This window comes from Peromyscus maniculatus, chromosome 13 (assembly GCF_049852395.1).
Source record: "Peromyscus maniculatus bairdii isolate BWxNUB_F1_BW_parent chromosome 13, HU_Pman_BW_mat_3.1, whole genome shotgun sequence".
Classification (NCBI taxonomy): Eukaryota; Metazoa; Chordata; class Mammalia; order Rodentia; family Cricetidae; genus Peromyscus; species Peromyscus maniculatus.
In genome coordinates this window covers 56423210-56441892 of record NC_134864.1, presented here as the reverse complement: position 1 = coordinate 56441892, position 18683 = coordinate 56423210, and the positions used below count along the sequence as shown (strand labels likewise).

Below are 18683 nucleotides of genomic sequence, written 5' to 3'. Positions count from 1 at the left end.
AAAAAAGAAGACAGCAACTGAGAGAGACATGAGAGCAGAGGAGATGTGATGGGCTTGGAAGAGAGATGGAGGCGTAGGCTGAAGACCACAGGCAGGTGCATCTAGAACCCAGGAAAGCTAGGGAGTCAGCCCTTCGTAGCCCTTCTGGCCTTTAGAGCTCAGAGATGTTTTACACCGAGTTCACACCGATGTGTTACAGCATCCCTAAGAACTGTACACCCTCCGTTTCCTGTCCTGCTCTGTGCAGCTACAACTACCCAGGTCACCGCTCCGTTGTGAATGCTTAACAGCGTAGCTCACCGGAAGTACCCCCCGAGGTAACAAGGTGTTCCGACCTGCAGCACCTGAATGTGGGCAAGCTTAGCCCACGTTCCGGTTACTGGTTACCTCAGTGTTGTGATCAGCTCCTATACTGACCTTGACTCTTTAAGGGGACTCCACAGATCTCCACTCAGAGTCATCTTCTGGTGACGTTACAATGCAGCTCTCGGAACACGTTTTTCTGGGAAGTTCCTTCTGATGCCTTCCATGGACTTTTGTAGATCCTTTCTCAAAGCAATTCTCCCTCTGTTCTCCTTTTCCATTGGAGAAGTGTCTGGCAACTTGTTGAGCTGTGTGGGCAGATTAAGGGATGTTCCTGGCAGAGGTGTGACATGTCAGCCTCCCGAGAACCCAGGTAAGGGAGGGGAGTTCCCAGAGGAGGCTGCCCCTCCAGAGCAGTACTTCCTAAGTCAGGACCTGGCTGGGTAGGAAGAATAAAGCTGGTGAATTTTTCCTCCCTCCCTCCCTCCCTCCCTCCCTCCCTCCCTCCCTCCCTCCCTCCCTCCCTCCCTCCTTCCTTCCTAGTGGGAAGTTTTTGTGAGTGTATATGACTCAGAAAACCTTGAAAAAGAGACTTCATGGCTTCACATTCATTGACTTGCCTCTCTCTGGTCAGTGGTGTCTTTGGAGCAGGGCCTGGGCCAAATGAGCCGAATGTCCCAGTATGGCCTCCCCTTGGCCAGGTCAGATTTATACAGCTTTGTATGTCAGGAAAAGACGCTAGCCAGCACAATGGGTTTTCTACTACCTGAGCACTAATAATGCCTTGCCATTTTCTAACCTTCAAATCATGATGAAACAGCAGTAGATAGAGTTGTCCCATCTGCAGCCAAGGACCAAGGGCCATGGAAGGTGGTCACACTGTAGGCCTGGCTGGAACGGCAGTGCGGCAGCGTGCAGAGTTGCTGCTGGCCGACTACCTGGGCAGGACCTCTCAGCTCAAGCCAGGTGTTGAACTGTCCTCCATCCACTGGACTCGCTGAGCTCAGAAATGACCAGACTGTACAGCGATAAGGGCTGACCAAGTTGTAGGATGAATGCTAGGACACCCAGAAACTCATTTGTTTTCTTTTCATAGATTGCTTTTCCCTTGTCCCCATATCCCCCTTACCGGCACAGTCGAGGCCCCGCTTAGACCTAACACCCACTTGGAAGCTCCCCTTGGTCTCGTAGGCATGGCAGTCTGGGCGCCTCCACTCAGAGTGCTCTAAGCAAACTTTGTGCTTCCTCCATAATAGCTTACCCCGAGTGAGTCTGTGCCCTGCCTGCTAGTCCAGAATTCCTTAAGGTCTGCGCTGAATTCATTCTTATTCATCTAGTTCTTAGCACAGGGTTACCCATGGAGGCGATGCTTAGTAAAGTCTCCCTGAAGGAGTAAATCTGTAACAGAAGGCACAGCTCCTGGTGCTGTCCCTTTCTCTCCGTCATCTTACCGTGTGACTTGTAACGGGTTCCTTCAATGAGACACTGGGAGGGGGTGGGGTGGGGTGTCCAAGTTCGGGAAGACAGAAAACTCTTTTAAGGAAATACTGACCTGACAATGCAGCCCATTACCTGTCCCATACTCAAATCAGAGCTCATCTCTTGCAAACCATAGGTTGGGAGTGTTGCTGTGGATTCCATTTCTCCAACATGAATTGATTCTTTCGCTCCACCTACTCATGCACATCAAAGTCAACAGATTCACACCTGTTTGTGTTTATAATTCTGTCCTTGACCTAAGACTTTCTTTCCTACAAGATACTCTCTACATTATTACTAATAGGGCACAGCTCAGCAAAGCAATGCATTCTGCTCCGTCCACTTGGGGTACTAAACGTTCATCTTTTCTTTTTATCAATGAGAGCTTTTTCTGTATTCAGATTCTTCAGGTGATGATAATTCAATGAGCTATCATATAAGTGTTGCTGGAGGGCTTCTCTCCAGGTTCCACCAAGCCCCGCAGTCCCACAATCCACGTATAAAATAATCACTCAGACGCTTATATTACTTATAAACTGTATGGCCGTGGCAGGCTTCTTGCTAACTGTTCTTATATCTTAAATTAACCCATTTCTATAAATCTATACCTTGCCATGTGGCTGGTGGCTTACTGGCGTCTTTACATGCTGCTTGTCCTGGCAGTGGCTGCAGTGTCTCTCCCCTCTTCTTCCTGTTTCCCCAATTCTCCTCTCTCCTTGTCCCGCCTATACTTCCTGTCTGGTCACTGGCCATCAGTGTTTTATTTATATAGAGCGATATCCACAGCATATAAGAACAGTGTCAAATAAAAAGTATCTGCAAATATTGACCACCCATGAACCTGCATTGGTCATACACGTAATTAAGCATGTGGAATAGCTGCTATGGAGATAGAAGGAAGGGAGCTTCCCATCAGCTTGACAGTGGTGAGCATGTGAGTGTCAGCTGTAAATAACTGCAACAGCTCACACATGGTGTCTGCTAACTTCTGAAGAGAGGCGTCTGTGTCAGTCTAGAAGACTGGTTTTGAGTCTTCCATGTTAGACTGTTTGCTCCGGTATCCTAAAGATACCACCCTGGGCACCAGGACCGTACCATGCTGTAGGCGCTTCTCACTAGTAAATTAAACATCCGTAGCTATTTCATCAACATCTTACATACCAAAGAGGTAATTGGCTAAGAGTTCTTCAGCGGTATGATTGATTTGTCTTAAATTTGCCCTTGTACTCACTGTCAATCTTGACACATTCAAGACTCAAAGATAAACTGAAGTTATTTTTTAATCTTACTGCAGAGTCTTTCATTTTTCAAACACAGTGTCACTACGTTGTGCAGGCTGGCCTTGAACTCCTGCACTCAGGTGTTCCTTTTGCCTCAGCCTCCTGGGTAGCTGGAAGTGCACTCAGGCATGGCCTGCCATATCAAGCTACCTTGTTGGAAAATCTCATTCATTTTGTAGTGAAAAATATTGGAATATAAAACACTAGTGTCCAAATTAAACTCACTGCAAATAAAGGTTAGTTTCCATTTAATTGAATGTTTTGTTGCTCAGTGCAGAATTTCTTTTCTCTTTGGATAAAACTCTTTTGCCACAGCCATTATGCTAATAAGAAGTGAGTGGGGGTCCCCCTTCCCCATTACCTCGTGATAAGCTGCTGTTTAGCAGCAGTCAGGATGTCCTTTGACCCGCTGATTCAGCACAGCACACTTCCGGGTCAGGTGGCTGGGACCTCATAAGGACAGTGCGCATTCTGTTAACAGCCCACCAAGAAAACGGTAAAGACAAATGCATTTATTGTTTTTCTGCAGACAAGTTATTCTGCAATCAGATTGCAGCCAATAAAAAAAATGGTGTGATGACTCAGATTCTTGGTAGAGAAACCTTGATAAAAAAGCTGTACTTTCCGGGAAAATGGGAGCGTAACTATATCTTTATCTCATATTGAAGATAAACTGTGGTACTTTGGGAAGCAGCTTTTGCATTTGGTTATAGGTGACTCACCTAAAGTAGTCTGAAGAAATTAAGAAAGTAGCGTTCATATTTATGTGTCCCGTCCTCAAAGGGAATTTCTTCCCTTTTTTTCTTATTTTATTTTATTTTGAGACGAGGTCTCCTGTAGCTCAAGCTTGCATTGAACTCTGTATATAATGGGAGATAACCCGAAATCCTGATGATCTTGTTTCATCTGAGTGCTAGACACCAGGGTGTGCAATGCCTGCCTGCTAAGTCCTATGTTTACGCTACATGTAGACATGTAAAATTAGAGCTCAAATCCTAAAAGGTAAGAGTCGCATTTGGCTGTGTTCTTTCAAAATGTTACCTGTTTCAGTTATTCAAGTAAAATGATTTTGAATGGAAGGGAGTGATGAGGGATGTGTTATGAATAATGTGTTTCTTCACCTATTGGCTCTGATTTTTAAATTTATGATACTTAGTTTGATATATGTAACCAAATTATTGCCATTATGAGAACATGGAGAAACCTGGATTTAACTAGTTTCCCTTGAAGTACAAGGTCCATTAATGGTAGAGTTTGTGACAGACCAGGAAGAAGGCACCGGACAAGGACACTGGGTTGTTCACAAGTAGCGACAGTTCACAACTGCCTTTTAGATGGACCGAGAGGTGAGGACCCAGAAGCTGAGGGACACAGATTTGATGAAGTAAGAAGGAAGGAGAAATGGCCAGGCTCAGGACAGCTTTCCATTCGTAGTAAACACTTAATGAGGAGTTTTGAGTGAATAAATGAACTTTAGACTATTCAGCCTTATCAAGCATAGGATAATTTACTTTTTGATATAGCATACAAAAATGACACAGAGGTAATAAGTCAGAGTGATGAAAAACTTAAGCTACTTGGACACCTACTGCAAGTCTTATTCATGTTTAAATGAAAACAGGGTCCCAGATACCAATTTGCCTCCCTGACATTTTCATCTCAAGGAAAGTAAAGGAAATGAAGGGGAGAGCTGCTATTTGGATCTTATTTTAACCAAGAGGAGATTGGTCGGTGGAACAGAAGCAGAGGAAGTTTTTATCCATTTATTTAATAAATACGCATTGGGTGTCTGGCCGTCAGCTGAGCTTTTAGCTTTTGTGATAACCAGGAAGTAGATGATAGATACAGCCCAGTGCATGACACATTCCAGAGGTTTCGGAGAAGTGGGAGACAGGCTTGTAGAGCCTGAGAGTCTGGAGGAGACTGCTAAAGAAATGGAAACCCAGCCCCTGGTGTTTGGAGTCGACCCTTCTATACATCCCGAACGTCCTCAGACCTGCCCTGAAAATCCAGCGGCATACGGTTGTCTCTGTTCCCATTCTGTTTGCCGGAAAACCGAGCTGCACACGGCACTACCACAGTGTGGTGTGTCCTTGGCAAACACACCAGAACGTGGTGGAACAGAAAGCCATAAGTTACAAGTGGACAAAAACCAATCAGTGAACAACACTGGACTTCCTATAACATAAGCGTGAGGTCCGTTCCTAGTTGCCCGAGATCGCTTGCGCTCTGACACCCTACATGCACACTGTAAATCTAACATTCTCAGATTCTTTGAATGAACAGAATTCTAACTGTGACTGTTTCAAAAAAGAGGAAAAGACATGGCTGCCAATGGCACAGTTGTTAACTCAGAACCTAAATGAAGTGTGCAAGGGAGAGCAAATGAGCAAGAACAAATCCCACAGAGACAGTTAATTCCCTTAGAACACTGTCAGGAAACCTGACGTCTCCAGTGTGCTGAGATATGTAAGAAATTCTAGGAACAACAAGAGATTTAAAAATCTGGTGAGGCACAGTCTGACCAGAAATGAAGTTGACAAAGTAAGCCAGATAGAGAAATTGGAATGCTTGTGACATTGAATGTTACACGTTTTTGCTAATGGTATCGTTAACAGTTTCGGGCGAGACTGGCTGGAATGCTGTTGCTGTTGTATTTTCTTATTACAGGATTTTGTTTTATTGTTGTAGACGAAAGAATCAAAGGGACAAGACCCCTGATGAGAAAAACGAAAGACGGAAGCCACTCCTACCACTTAGAGCTCTCGACATCCCTGCTGGTTCACAGGGTCTACTGATTTCCCACAGACTGAGGAGAGAAGGGAATGTAAGGGACCTGAGGCCACAGGGGAAGAGCCATCCTCAACCCCTCATCACGGGTGGGGTCTCCCGTTACAGGGCTTACTTTCACACCTGACATGGGCTTACTCCAGCCTGTCCTCTGGGAGGATTTCAGAAAGAAATCCAAAGCATGGAGATAGATAGATAGATAGATAGATAGATAGGTAGGTAGGTAGGTAGGTAGGTAGGTAGGTAGGCAGGCAGGCAGGCAGGCAGGCAGGCAGGCAGGCAGGCAGGCAGGCAGGCAGACAGACAGACAGACAGACAGACAGACAGACAGACAGACAGATAGATAGATAGATAGATAGATAGATAGATAGACAGATAAATAAATAAATCAGAGAATATAAAATTTCAGCCGGATGTTAGAAATTATTGTGCCTACAGGGAACACTCAGTAGACAATGTGATGGTCACTAGACACAAAGAAAGTTCACAGGACTCAGTAGCTCCCCTGTTCAGTAGGGTAACTGGGATGAGAAACAAAGAAAACGTGGCAGGCAGGGTGCATGTGACTTTTCATCAAGGTCGTTTTCCCAACCCCCCAGGATCTCAAAATGGGAGGAATATGACCTGAATAGTAGCAGCAAGTTGACTCCCCGCTAGAATCCTGTAGCCAAACTCAAAGAGTGGGTGTGACTGCAGAGGACAACCTGTGTATACCGGGGAGTTCTTTTTTTTATCAGTGATGCTTCACAGAAATGACAGAAGGTTGTGGAATGCCCGTCACTAGCATCCTGGGTGCCCTCTCCTTTTGTGCTCACACCAGCTCTCTGCAGTTCGTGCTTTTTTATCCTCGCGTCCTAATGAAGTAAATCAGAACTGCTCATGTCCTCAAGGTTATACAGCTTCCGAGTAGCCAAGCTGATTCAAGTCCAGACTGTCTACTTTAATGGTGTAAGTGACTTAAATTATAACCTTCAGTTTGTGAATGACCAGAGTGAAGTGGACAGCTAAAGTGGAAAGTTATAGATTTGGTCCTCAAAAGAACCCTAATAGGTTTGAAAAATATGCCAAATGAATTTGAGCCAAATATAAACTCAGGCACTTAAGTTACCAAAAATATCGACTGTGAAAGGAAACAGTCCGTGACACGAGCAGGTCTTGGAGATTTGGGCTGTGGGCTTATTATGGCCAGTGTATAGAGTGATGTGATGATGGTCAACGAAATTGATCTCAAGCTACATTTTGCTTTCTAAATAATATATTTTAAATAATTCATTGAGAATTCCGCACAGCATCCCAGGATTCTTTTCTTCCCTAACCCCACCTTGTGTCTGAAGCCACTGTCTTGCCGTAGATTTCCTGGTCCTCCAGTCCTTACAGTCTTCCTGCCCCATCTTCCGCAATGTCCCCTGAGCCTTCCGTGCTCTGGTTGTGTTGTGAATGTATTCACTGGGGCTGGGCATCCCACGGTCAGTTGATCTCTGCCTTTTGACCAGCTGTGGCCTTCTGTAAAGGTCTCCCTCTGCTGCGGAAGTAACTTCTTTGATGAGGGGTGAGAGAAGCGCCTACCTGGGCATAAGGATAAGTATTCAGAGTGCAGTTAGGTATTCGCACTGGTTTAGGAAACTACAGTAGTCGCGTCTCCTCTAGGAGCCACAGGTAGTTGGCTACATTTATAGTGCCAAGCATGAATTCCCTTCTGCTGCTCGGGACCTAAGTTCGTTTAGATGGCTGTTGGTTACCCCCAGCCCGGCAGTACCACTACTGCACCTTTCAGAATTTTTAAGTTGCATTTTAAAAAGCATGAAACCATAGGATGAATGAGCAAAGAATGGGTGAACCCTTAAAAAAGAAATACCCACAGGTCTGCTTAGAAGAAATGTGTTACATTAAAAATAACTTAAGGGTTTGTATTTTCCTGTTCCAACCTCCTTTATTATGCAAACGGTTCTGTACTAGAATAGAGGAAGCATACTTATGATGAGTTTGAGTTTGGGAGAGTGCTGGGACTTCAGGATGTCTGAAGGCAGGTCAGCCAGCGGCATTGCCTAGGAAGTTGCAGAGAGGTGGTTAACTCAGCTGTGACCAAGGGTGCCCTTGCCCTGTGTGAGCGTGCTTCCTCAGAAGGCCTTAGGAATCTGCTGCGGCTGTGCTTGCTGATTAGGGGCTGGACGGCCACTTACTGAGGATACTGAGGAGGGACTTCACTTACGGGTCAGGAAGAAAGGGGACCACTTGGTCCTTGCTGACTCCAGGATTCCAAAGAGTGGGCAGTGACCTTCTCTCTGGGAATCTAGGGAAGGATGAACCTTGAGTTAAGGGTTGAGGCGGCACCAACTTGTGGGAAAGTTGAGTCCTGGAGATGTTGAGTTGGGTTGTTGGGTTGGACTACAAATCAAACCAAACACACACACACACACACACACACACACACACACACACACACACACACACACACGTCTATTTGACAGAAATCCTCTGGTGACTGAGTCACATCTTGTTTTCTAATGAGGTCATAGTTTTTGAGACATGGGGGCTCCGCCTGCGGCCCCCTCTCTGCGTGGCTCTCTCATATTTCCAGGCACAGACAGCACAAAGGAAGTGATAGACTGCTCCTGTGGATCAGCTGGCTGGGACTTGGTTTCAGTTTTCTTTTGAAGCTCTCACAAAACAACGAAGTTGGGCATGAGAATATTCTCGGTGCCTCATGGGAAGTTACAGGGACAGACGGAGAGCGGCTTCAGAAGGCATTGCTGCTGCCTCCCTGGGGATCCTGGGCTCACAATCATCTTCTTCGTCTCCGTGAGCTGCGAGTGAGCCAGCCCCTTTCCAGCATCTCCCCTGAATGGCCAGCACAGTCTGTGACAGCCCAAGGCTGGCTGCTTTCCTTGCCCTTGATGACACTGGTCACACCAGGAAGAAAGGGAAGAAGGCATAGGAGATCGCAGGTCAAGGAAAGCCTGAGAAAGAGTGTGGGGTTGGGCTGGGGCAGGGGAGGCCGCGTTTCACAATGATTCGTCCTCACTGAGAAGTGGGAAATGAAATTTAATATATCAAGAAAGCATTGTACTTTGCATGGGAAAATTTTCTTTACCTCTTCGTCTTAAAAAACAACAAAACACCCAATTTGTGATCATAATGCTTGCAAATACTGAAATATCTCAATTGTAATGAACCTCCTAGATAATTTTTGGACAGTTACGTCTATGTACACTGTATCAAAGTGGTAGCATCAGGCCAATGCAGTGGTCACTAGAGTTGAAGTGACTCTGAGGTGTAACACTAGTTTTGCTGAAGACTGGCTCTGGGTCCCGACTTTGACATGTAAGCCTTGGTCCCCACCAATAAAATGAAGTTAATAATACCTACCCTGTGGAGCACTATTATAAGGATTTAGTGAAGTAGAAATGATCACCCAATGCAGCACTCGAGGAAGGGCTGTTTGATTTGCCCCATGTTGTATCCCTAGCACAAAGGACGCTGTTGGGTGAAGAGCGAGCACTTGGTTCATGATTAGTGAATGAACAGATGAATGAGTGAGTGAGTGAAGGAATGAATGAATATGGCCAATGATCAGTATCGTGAAGGCATGACAGACCTGTTAGACATGTTTGTAAATGGCTGATTGTTGAGAGATGTGAAGGGGTTCTCTCGGAGCCAAATGTGTGTTTCCCCATTGTGTCGCGTGGCTTCAGGATCTTCCACACGCGAAGGAACAGTGACTACTGTATGTCTTTGTACTCTTGGCTTGGTCCCTACTCTGCTCCCCGTGGCGAGTCTGAAATGGCCTCATTCTAACTAAGCATGTATCTTTGAAAGCTTGAAATGAAATTGGAGCCAAGATTGGCTGGTACTCATCCACAAATTGATGACAACCTGGCTCACTTTTCCGGCGTTTCCCGTCTTTAATGCTTGGCTGTGCTCGAGAGAGCGGCGTTGAGCGAAGCACACATACCCTTTCAGCGTCTCGTCACCTCTGTCAAGCCTGGGTGTGGTAAATTACCTACTAGCTGTTGGGCCGCTCCCACCATGCAAACAAAACTGAATGACATCTTAAGTAGACCACATGTTGCCCTCCCCAGAGGCATGTGAAACACAGCTGTACAGCTTTAGTTTGGGCGATCCGTAATATTAGATTAAAGCACGTGACTTTCACAAGCTGGGAGAACAAAAACTCGAGGTGCATCATGTTGACATCACGAATAAAAACATCGAGCTTTCAGTTCAGCATTTGAGGATAATAGTGGGAACAAGCTGTGGAGTCAGAGCTTTGTGACCGAAAATGATGAGGAATAAGGGAATACTGAGTGGGAATGAGCCATCTCTGTTTGCTTCAAGAGAAAATGAATCAGCGGTTTCACTTAGGCACAGGTGTGTAGTCCGAGCGTGTAGCTGAAGCCACCCCAACTCACACCAGGCCTTCCTGTCCTCTAATTGCTTGCTCCCTGATAATCGTATCTCCCGGCACAAGCCAACCTTAAAGCTGAACCGCATTGCAATGGAGTAAGCTCACTGCGTCTGGGAGAGACATGTAGGAGGTCACCAGTAAGTATTTATCAGTTGACATCTGGACACTAAGCTGTAGCTGGAGGGCTTCTCTCCAGGTTCCCCAAGCCCCGCAGTCCCACAATCCACTTATAAAATAATCACTCAGACGCTTATATCACTTATAAACTGTATGGCCGTGGCAGGCTTCCTGCTAACTGTTCTTTTATCTTAAATTAACCCATTTTTATAAATCTATACCTTGCCACGTGGCTGGTGGCTTACCGGCGTCTTTACAGGTTGCCTCTCCTGGCGGTGGCTGCAGTGTCTCTCCCTCAGCCTTCTGCTTCCCAGAATTCTCCTCTCTCTTTGTCCCGCCTATACTTCCTGCCTGGTCACTGGCCATCAGTGTTTTATTTATATAGAGTGATATCCACAGCACTAAGCACGTAGGTTTTCTTTCTGGCTTTTACCCACGACTCTGTTTCTGCCAGAGAGCTTTCACTTAGACACTCGCCCTTACCGGAAGTGCCCTGTCCATCTTTGCTGGTACTGCCTCCGGGGACTACAAAAAAGTACCTTCTCCCCGAAGCCCTTCTGGCTAGAGCCAGCTAAATTAAAGTCGCTCTCCCCCAATCCCTAGAGAGTGTCTTTTCAGAGCGATGTGTTTAATATTTGGTTATATTCCCGTTTATCGTAGTGATGGCATCCGAGCACCACACAGCATACGTCCTCATCCCAACACTGGCTGCACATTGTGTAGGAGCATGCCCAGCCAACAACATCACAACAGGGTCAGGCTTGCAGGAGGTGCACGCTGGACATGCTTCACAACTGTTGATGACATTCTTAGTAAAGAGCCAACCTTGTCTGCTTGCCCCTGTAAATCTGCCAAGAATGGGCACAAATGGAATCGAGACTGAAAGATGGAGCTATTTCATCAGACACGTGACCAAAACCTAATACATGTCCACCTCAGAATTGCTTTAGGGCAGACTGGGTAACTAGCAGGAAGTCTTCCGATGGGAAATAATCTATGGTCTTGTATTTAGTTGAGAGACCTGTTCAATATTTGATGTGCTGTACAAAAACCAGTTTTGATGCATTCAATCTTTAGAAAAACGGTTTGGGAGGATTAAACTACCTATCGCTGAGGCTCATAGCCCATCACGAGCGTTGCCAGTGTGAGCAGAGCCACAGGGCAGGCCCAAGCTCGGAACAAAGAATAGAGAACATGACTGTCCGCTTTGGGGCCTCTTGTCCTCTAAGTGATGAGGTAAACAAGGCAGCCAGGGAGAAAACTGGTCCCCCAGATCCCAGGAGGATGCAGAGGTATCCACAGCAGCAAAAATTCATAGTTGTGCTGGTCTTCCCTGAGCATGTAATGGCAATGTTAGTGGTGAAAGGTGTTTTCACTGGGTGGGTGGAAGTGACTTCTACCCCTAACATTCCAAAGAATGAGTAAATTTTAATCTTTCTTTCTTAGGCAGAAGTATATAGGCTTTGGTGGAGAGGAGCCAGAACTTAACTAGTAGCTTGTTATTTTGACTACGGAGCTCTTTATAGAGAAAAAAAAAATTTAAGTGGAGGATATTTAGGAAGCTGCCTGGGAGCACAGTGAGGGAGATATGGGAAGCTGCGGTTCTTGTGATTAGACCTTGACGCTCCGAATGGTAAGGAGGCGCTGTCATGTTGACAGTATGGTGGGATAGAAAGGACCACTATGGTGTGGCTGGTACCACACGTTTATTCTAAGGCTCATATTAAGAAAGAGCCCAGTCCTAAGTGTCAGAAACTGGGAAGTAAATGGAAAACTCAGGGCTCCGCAGATAGGAAGAATAATGTAAGAGGGTATTTCTTCTTTTCCCGAGTCTTTTTGTACACCTAGCTTATCATATGTGTTATACTCTATACTCTGGAAAAGAGACAGGTAAACAGAATCTATAAGAAGCAAGCTTCTTATCCGGGCAGTGGTGGCTCACTCCTTTAATCCCAGCACTTGGGAGGCAGAGGCAGGTGGATCTCTGTGAGTTGGGGGCCAGCCTGATCTACAGAACGAGTTCCAGGACAGCCAGGGCTGTTACATAGAGAAACCCTGCCTCAAAAAAAAAAAAAAAAAAAAAAAAAAAAACTGACTAAATAAATAAGAATCAGGCTTCTTTGGTGTTTGTTTATTTGTTTGTCTGTTGTTTTTCTGGAGACAGGGTTGCTCTGTGTAGCTCTGGCTGTTCTGGAACTCACTCTGTAGACCAGGCTGGCCTCGAACTCACAGAGATCCACCTACCTCTGCCTCCCGAGTGCTGGGATTAGAGGCGTGTGCCACCATGGCCCGGCAGAAGCAGGCTTCTTAAGAGGAATTCATTAAACCTATTTCTGCCGTATATATATGTGAATCACTTTATAAATATTTACTCATTTTCCCATTAAGTCGTAACTCAGGTGACAGGTTTATTTTTTACTACTGTTAGAAACTGAAAGAAACTTTGTGAAGATTTTAAATAGGACCTCTTGAATTCTGAGCGGTGTCAGAAGTGATCACAGTCGCTTTTCACTCTCCGGATTATACAGTGAGAGTCAGACCGCTTGTATTCTTGTGTCCTCCCTGATTCAGTGACTTCAAATCAGAGGAGTTACTAGTTTCCGGCTTGTTTCCCACTCAGCTCACAGTCTCTCCTCGGACTTTGCTCTTCCTACGTGATAACTGTTTATTCTTCTCTCAAGTTGGTGCCTTAAATGAGAGCTGGGTCACTGAAATGATGTTGACATCTGGTAGCCGTGAAACAAGCATGCACAGCAGGTGTGGTCTGCGGCAGGAGGGATCGCTGGATTGGCCTTGCTCCGGCTTGTGGCAGGCCTTCCAACGCTGGGGACATAGACATTCAGAGCCTCCCATCATGCCGCAGTCCCCTTGCCTTGGGCTAACACCTTCTCCCAGTGGGAGGAGGGGAGGGTGGAGCCACACAAGGGGAATGTGTGACCAGAAGGTTGAGCTTTTGAGGGTCAGCACCATCATTGGCTTGGTGCGCGACCATGGTCTCACGAGCCTCAGCAGGAAAGTGAACGCCCAGGCCGCAGAGTCTATTTATATTCTTTTATAGTAATTTTATTGTCCTTGCTGTGTGCCAGGCACTCTCGTAATCACTTTACAAATATGAAATTCATTTCGGTTGCTTTACCTCCCAGTGGGATGTCTGCTATGATTCTCGTCTCCATCGACTCCACTGTGCTAATGAGAGAATGGATGCTCAGGGCCATCAAGTGACCCGTTCGACTCCCCAATCAGTCAGGGGTAGAGCTGTGTTTCTGTCTTGGTGAAGTATCGTTGCACATTTGTATCATAAGGATCTGTAGAGCAGAAAAAGAGGTGTGGCTCCCCTCTAGGGGGACAGCCACCCCTCAGGTAGGGTGGCTTTCTGGACTTCTTTGTGGTTAACTCAGTAGGCTTTGGTGCCAGTGTCAAGTGAGGCCTGATTGAAAAGACAGAGTCCAAGGTTGTGTGAAACATTTTAATAGGCAACAGAAACAGAACAGGCTGATTTGTAGGTGAAAATGGGCCTGCCAAGTAACAAGCCCTTCTGTACTCTGCCTCCAAATGGTCACCCCCAACCCATGCTCCTTCCGCTAGCGAAAACTGGATAGCTTTCCCCTTTTGGTGGGACTCCGTCCCCACAACGTGTTATCATTGAATGCTAAGTGAGCTAACAGATGTTTCCACTTGGGTCTAGAGCCAGATGCAGGATTTAGAAATGATTGCTTCTGGGTGCAGTGCCGGGACGATTGGCTCATTGATGAACGCGCCAGTCCTGATGTCCCTGGGAAGACGAGAAGCCCTTCCCAGACAGGTGTAGCCCAAACTGACCTTTGGAACGATGACTCCCGCCCCAGCCTGTGCTGCCCCCCCCCCCCACCTCTACACAGTCAGTGTAAAGGTTACTGGCTCAGCTTTCTGGGTCTGCTTCCCTCAGGGTAGGAAGACCTAGGTGTTCACTAGCAGGAGCAGCTTCACGAAAAACGAAACTGTCTCCTTTCGATGGGGAGGCCCTCTCAGGCCTGGGTGGCTGAGGCCACCAGTCCCACTGCTGATTACTCAGCCACACCCAAGATCCTGCCACTACTCTAGTTCCCGGCTCTAGCTACGTCACTATTGCGGTGACTAACTGGTCACGGCAAACAAAGGTTGATAAAAAGTGGCCCGTGGAGGAACAGAATTGGCCATTTGGCTGCTAAGGAAGCCGGTCACTGGACCTGCCCGACAGCCCGAAGCCAAGCACCAAGGCACCTGGAGAGTGAGTCAAGGTTGGATGGTTGGGACAATTGAGGAAGAGCAGGGACCTGAAGAAGGGTGGGTGGGCAGGACCAAGAGGGACTGGTTGGTTCTGAGAGTCAAACTCCTTGATCCAGCCACTACCAATGACATGCCAAGGGTGTGTGGGAAGAACCTGACATTCTCTCTGCTGCTTTGAGAACGTCATTAGATATTTAGTAAGAAAACACTGACTTCGTGCGCAAGGACTATTATGCCTTGGTTGGACTAGGGATTGTGAGACTGAAATTTGCTCTCAGTAGCCAAGGGTTCCTGTACCGGGAGTTTGTTCAGTGGTAACAGAGCCAGCCGTCCTGGATTAGCTGTGTACCTGTAGGTTTGTTCACCGGCTTTAGTCAGGGCCCTCTTTACCAGCCCAGAATTCGGTTTTCTTTGGGGGCAGCCATGCCGTCTTCTAGAAAAGATGCTATAAAAAGTTAAAGTCACCCAGCGCTGCCGCCTCCACCCCCAACAACAGCAAATCTGTGGCAGGACTCTGGGCACATCTTGCCGTTGCTACAGACAGAATCCCTTACAGAACTCTTCCTTACAAAACCTTGATCATTATCAGTCCCAACTCCAGTGTCCTGGGCTTGTGTGAACACAGACGGTTCTTATCCCTGATCTGTCAGCTCTTCGGAGAACAAGAGCTTGGGGATCCGGAGATTCCAAGGTTCAAACCTTTCCTCAGCCGCTTCCTGGCTGTGTGACTTGTGTGTGTGTGTGTGTGCCTTGCCTCTCTGTGCTTTCAGCTCCTTTTCTGTGAGATGAAGTTGACAGGAACACGAGTCCATCTAACACAAGGCCGGCTGTGAGGATAAAATGAGTTTATACCCGGAAACGCACGGAAAGTTCTTAGGGAAGCAGTCACTGAGGGTTAGCGTCAACCTTGCCCGGCATTCTCCATGGCCCTGGCGCACTGGCAGTATTAATGAATGTTCAGGAAGTAAGGGAAAAACGTCGTCCTTTTCAGAGGCATTCCCTCTAGTTAGAGATGGAGGGAAGGAAAACATGCCGTCTCTCTTTTGGCATTCGAGGGGAGTTTGCGGTAAGATTTGGGGGCTCTGGAGGGTAAAGAGTTATGTAAAGCTCTTGTCTCAAGCCTTCTGGGATTTGGTATTTGTCCTGTGGGCACTGGGAAGGAGGAAAAAGAGAACCATGTGATCTACCTGGCCACAGCCTCCTGTGGTGTGCTTCGGGGTAGGAGTGGGGATGGGGGGTTCTTCTGGACCCCTTCTTTGCTTCCCATGACACTGGCCTTCGTAGAGGCATCTTTGAGGATGAGCATATTTTAAAGACTTGAGTTTACATCATTACATCCTAGAAGAGTCAAGTGTAATTGAATTGTTGATACAAGCAGCGACTTGTACAAGGGGTCCAGGTCACCTGCATCTCTATGGAAACACATGTTTGTTTTAAAACCTAGCAATCAAAAGTGGGTTTTGGTCAGGTCACTTTGGGAGATAGGCATTTATTTATATTCTCCAGCCATCAAAGACCTGTGAAATCAAATAATTTCAAATTAAACAGGAAAACCATGCCGCAGATGATTGTTAAGAGAGGCTGCCACATGTCCAGCCCCGACTCTGCGCCCGCACCCGCTGAGATTGCTCCATTTATTTCTGCTATCCTCTGGTCTCTAGCTCCCAACTTGCACTGAGCCAGGAAGGGAGCTGCTTTGGCACTTTATGCAAAAAAAAAAAAAAGTTTGTCTTCATTCATAAGCATCTGCTGGAGCTGTTAGTAAAGGGGAATCCAAGCGGGGTCCACCACGCAGTGTGCTGGGTACCCACCCTGCCATATCTCTGCAGTGTGCGCAGGGTGCTGGGAGTCACAGGACCTGCCGCCTGCATGAGCACCTGTCTGGTGTCTCCCAGAAAGGTCTGCAGCTTGTCAGCACATCCTGCCCTAGATCCGCTCAAGTGATATTCTAAGTGATTGGAAGCTTTTATCTGCCCCTGAAAGCCAGCCTTTTCAAATAAGTATTGACTGTTAATGACCTGTTTAAATAAAACATTCAATTTCCTTTCTTCCCCCCACAAAGAATTTAGTAGGCAGAGACATTTCTAAAGGAAAGGCTAACCCTGCTTTTCAAAAGAGGCTGAGCCAAAGCTTTTAAATGTGAACATTTTTTTCTGACATTTGCCCTTAAAATGCTACTCAGTGAAGTTGCGCTAACAGTGGGTTGAGTACATTGAAGTGTCTTTGAATAAAAACGCGACCTTGAGATTTTTTTTTCCCTCCAAATTAAAAAATGTCCAAGCAAGTGCTGCCCTATGAAATGCCGATTTCTGTCACCATGCTGTCTCATTGTTTACCTATCCTCATCCTTAACAATTGAGGAGACTTTCCTTGGAGGAATAGGTTACTACTACCTTTCTTGAAAGTATGAGAATTAAAAAAAAAAAGAACCCATGGAATGTAAAGCTGAGATCTCAGTAATTATAGGCCATGTCAAGAGGGCCCAGGAAACCAGAGGGACGTCCAGGCAGCGGCCACTCTTCCCGGCAGTAAGTTTAGAGAAGGTCTTGATTTTGAGGAACAAGTATCTTCCTCTTCGCTTGACATGTGGGCACCCTGCTGTGCGTAGAAGACCAGAAAGTGAGTCTGTGAACTAGTTTAAAAGGGATCTACATAGAGAAGTAGCCGAGGATGTCAAACCCAGCACCCACCCGCTCACCCTCTTTTTTAAGGTTCACCTTCCTGCCACTCAGAGTCCCCAGCAACTCCAGCTGCCTCTTCTGACTTGCAATGTCCAAGAGCTACAAAGGACTGGCAAGGTCACTGAATCCGTCCAGCTTTTCTCCCCACTTGGGAGACCCGAGGCTCACAGGCCCAGCCCTACCTGAGGCCCTGTCAGGTTGAAAGGCACCCCTTTAGAAACACTTTCTCAGCTCCCTGCCCATGCTTGACTGTCCTGTTTCCTGTCCACCACACGTTGCTCCAGGATAATGGATGTCAGGGGGAGAGTGAAGTAAGTCTGTCTGTGACCTTACACCTTCTTTCAAAAGTAACTGCATGCCCTGAACTAAGTAAAAACTGTAGCTGTCAAGGTGTTCCCGTTCCAGGGGACTGGTGGACATTGTTTTGGCTGAGAGATTTCATCCTGTCTTCAACATCCTGTTCACAAGATCAGAGACCACCTCAATATATGCATGATCACTGCATTTTCTGGGCTATGCCAAAGTCAGGTGCTTAGATATTTTAATTGACATAGAACAAGGACACAGACAAAAGACCGGTAGCCGAAAGGTTCCCTGGTCCCGCCCAGCCCCGAGGTCCCACCCAGCCCCAAGGTCCCGCAGCTACTTATAAAATAATCACTCAGAGGCTTACTATTGTTTACAAACTATATAGCCTATGGCAGGCTTCTTGCTAGCTAGCTCTTATATCTTAAATTAGCCCACTTCTATTAATTATGTTTTGCCACATGTTCTGTGGTGTTACCGGTCTGCTGGCATCTCGATGTTCCTTCCTCAGCGGCAGCTGGCGTCTCCCCAGACTTCACCTTTCTCTTTCCTGTCTCTCTCCTTGGATTTCCCGCCTGCCTCTAAGCTGCCTTGCCATAGACCAAAGCAGCTTATTTATTAACCGATGGGAACGACATATATCCTAGCACACAGAAAGACATCCCCCAGCATAGACCCTTGCATGCTGCGCAGTCCCTGAGCGGCATTGTAGCATCAAATAGATGTAGCACACACCCATGTGATGTGGCTCTCTGTGCTCTCAGATGTCCAAGGCAGGACATTGGGAGGGCCAGCCTCCCTTTGTAACAGAAGCCTCCTTGCCCATCCTGGTGAAAGCCCAGTACTTGGCCCTGCAGTCTGTGTACCCTGAGTATGTACATCACATACCTGCCTGGTGGGCCAAAGGTGGGATCCTCAGGGCTGTGTTCTTACTACAGTTCACAGTCTGGGAACTCCCTGGTAATTGCTGGGGGCTGAGTCAGTCAGCAGGCCTGGATTTGAGCCTTGGTCTTGTGGCTTCTTGTAGAATCTCGACTTAAGAGTCTCACTGTGCTCCCTGTTGACAAGTCTAGAGTG

The 18683-nt window shown here is 46.8% G+C and overlaps 1 protein-coding gene across 12 annotated transcripts in view; it reads left to right on the top strand.

Moving 5' to 3' along the window:
• Window positions 1-18683, top strand: part of Spats2l (spermatogenesis associated serine rich 2 like) — a 179634-nt gene that overhangs the window by 57044 nt on the left and 103907 nt on the right. The window contains exon 1 of one of the 12 annotated variants that reach the window (XM_076550357.1): window positions 14492-14620. The exons of the other annotated variants lie outside the window; for them this stretch is intronic. The gene's annotated coding sequence lies outside the window, so the exon portion shown is untranslated. Of the gene's footprint in view, window positions 1-14491; window positions 14621-18683 lie in introns of those variants that run through there. 12 annotated transcript variants of the gene reach the window in all.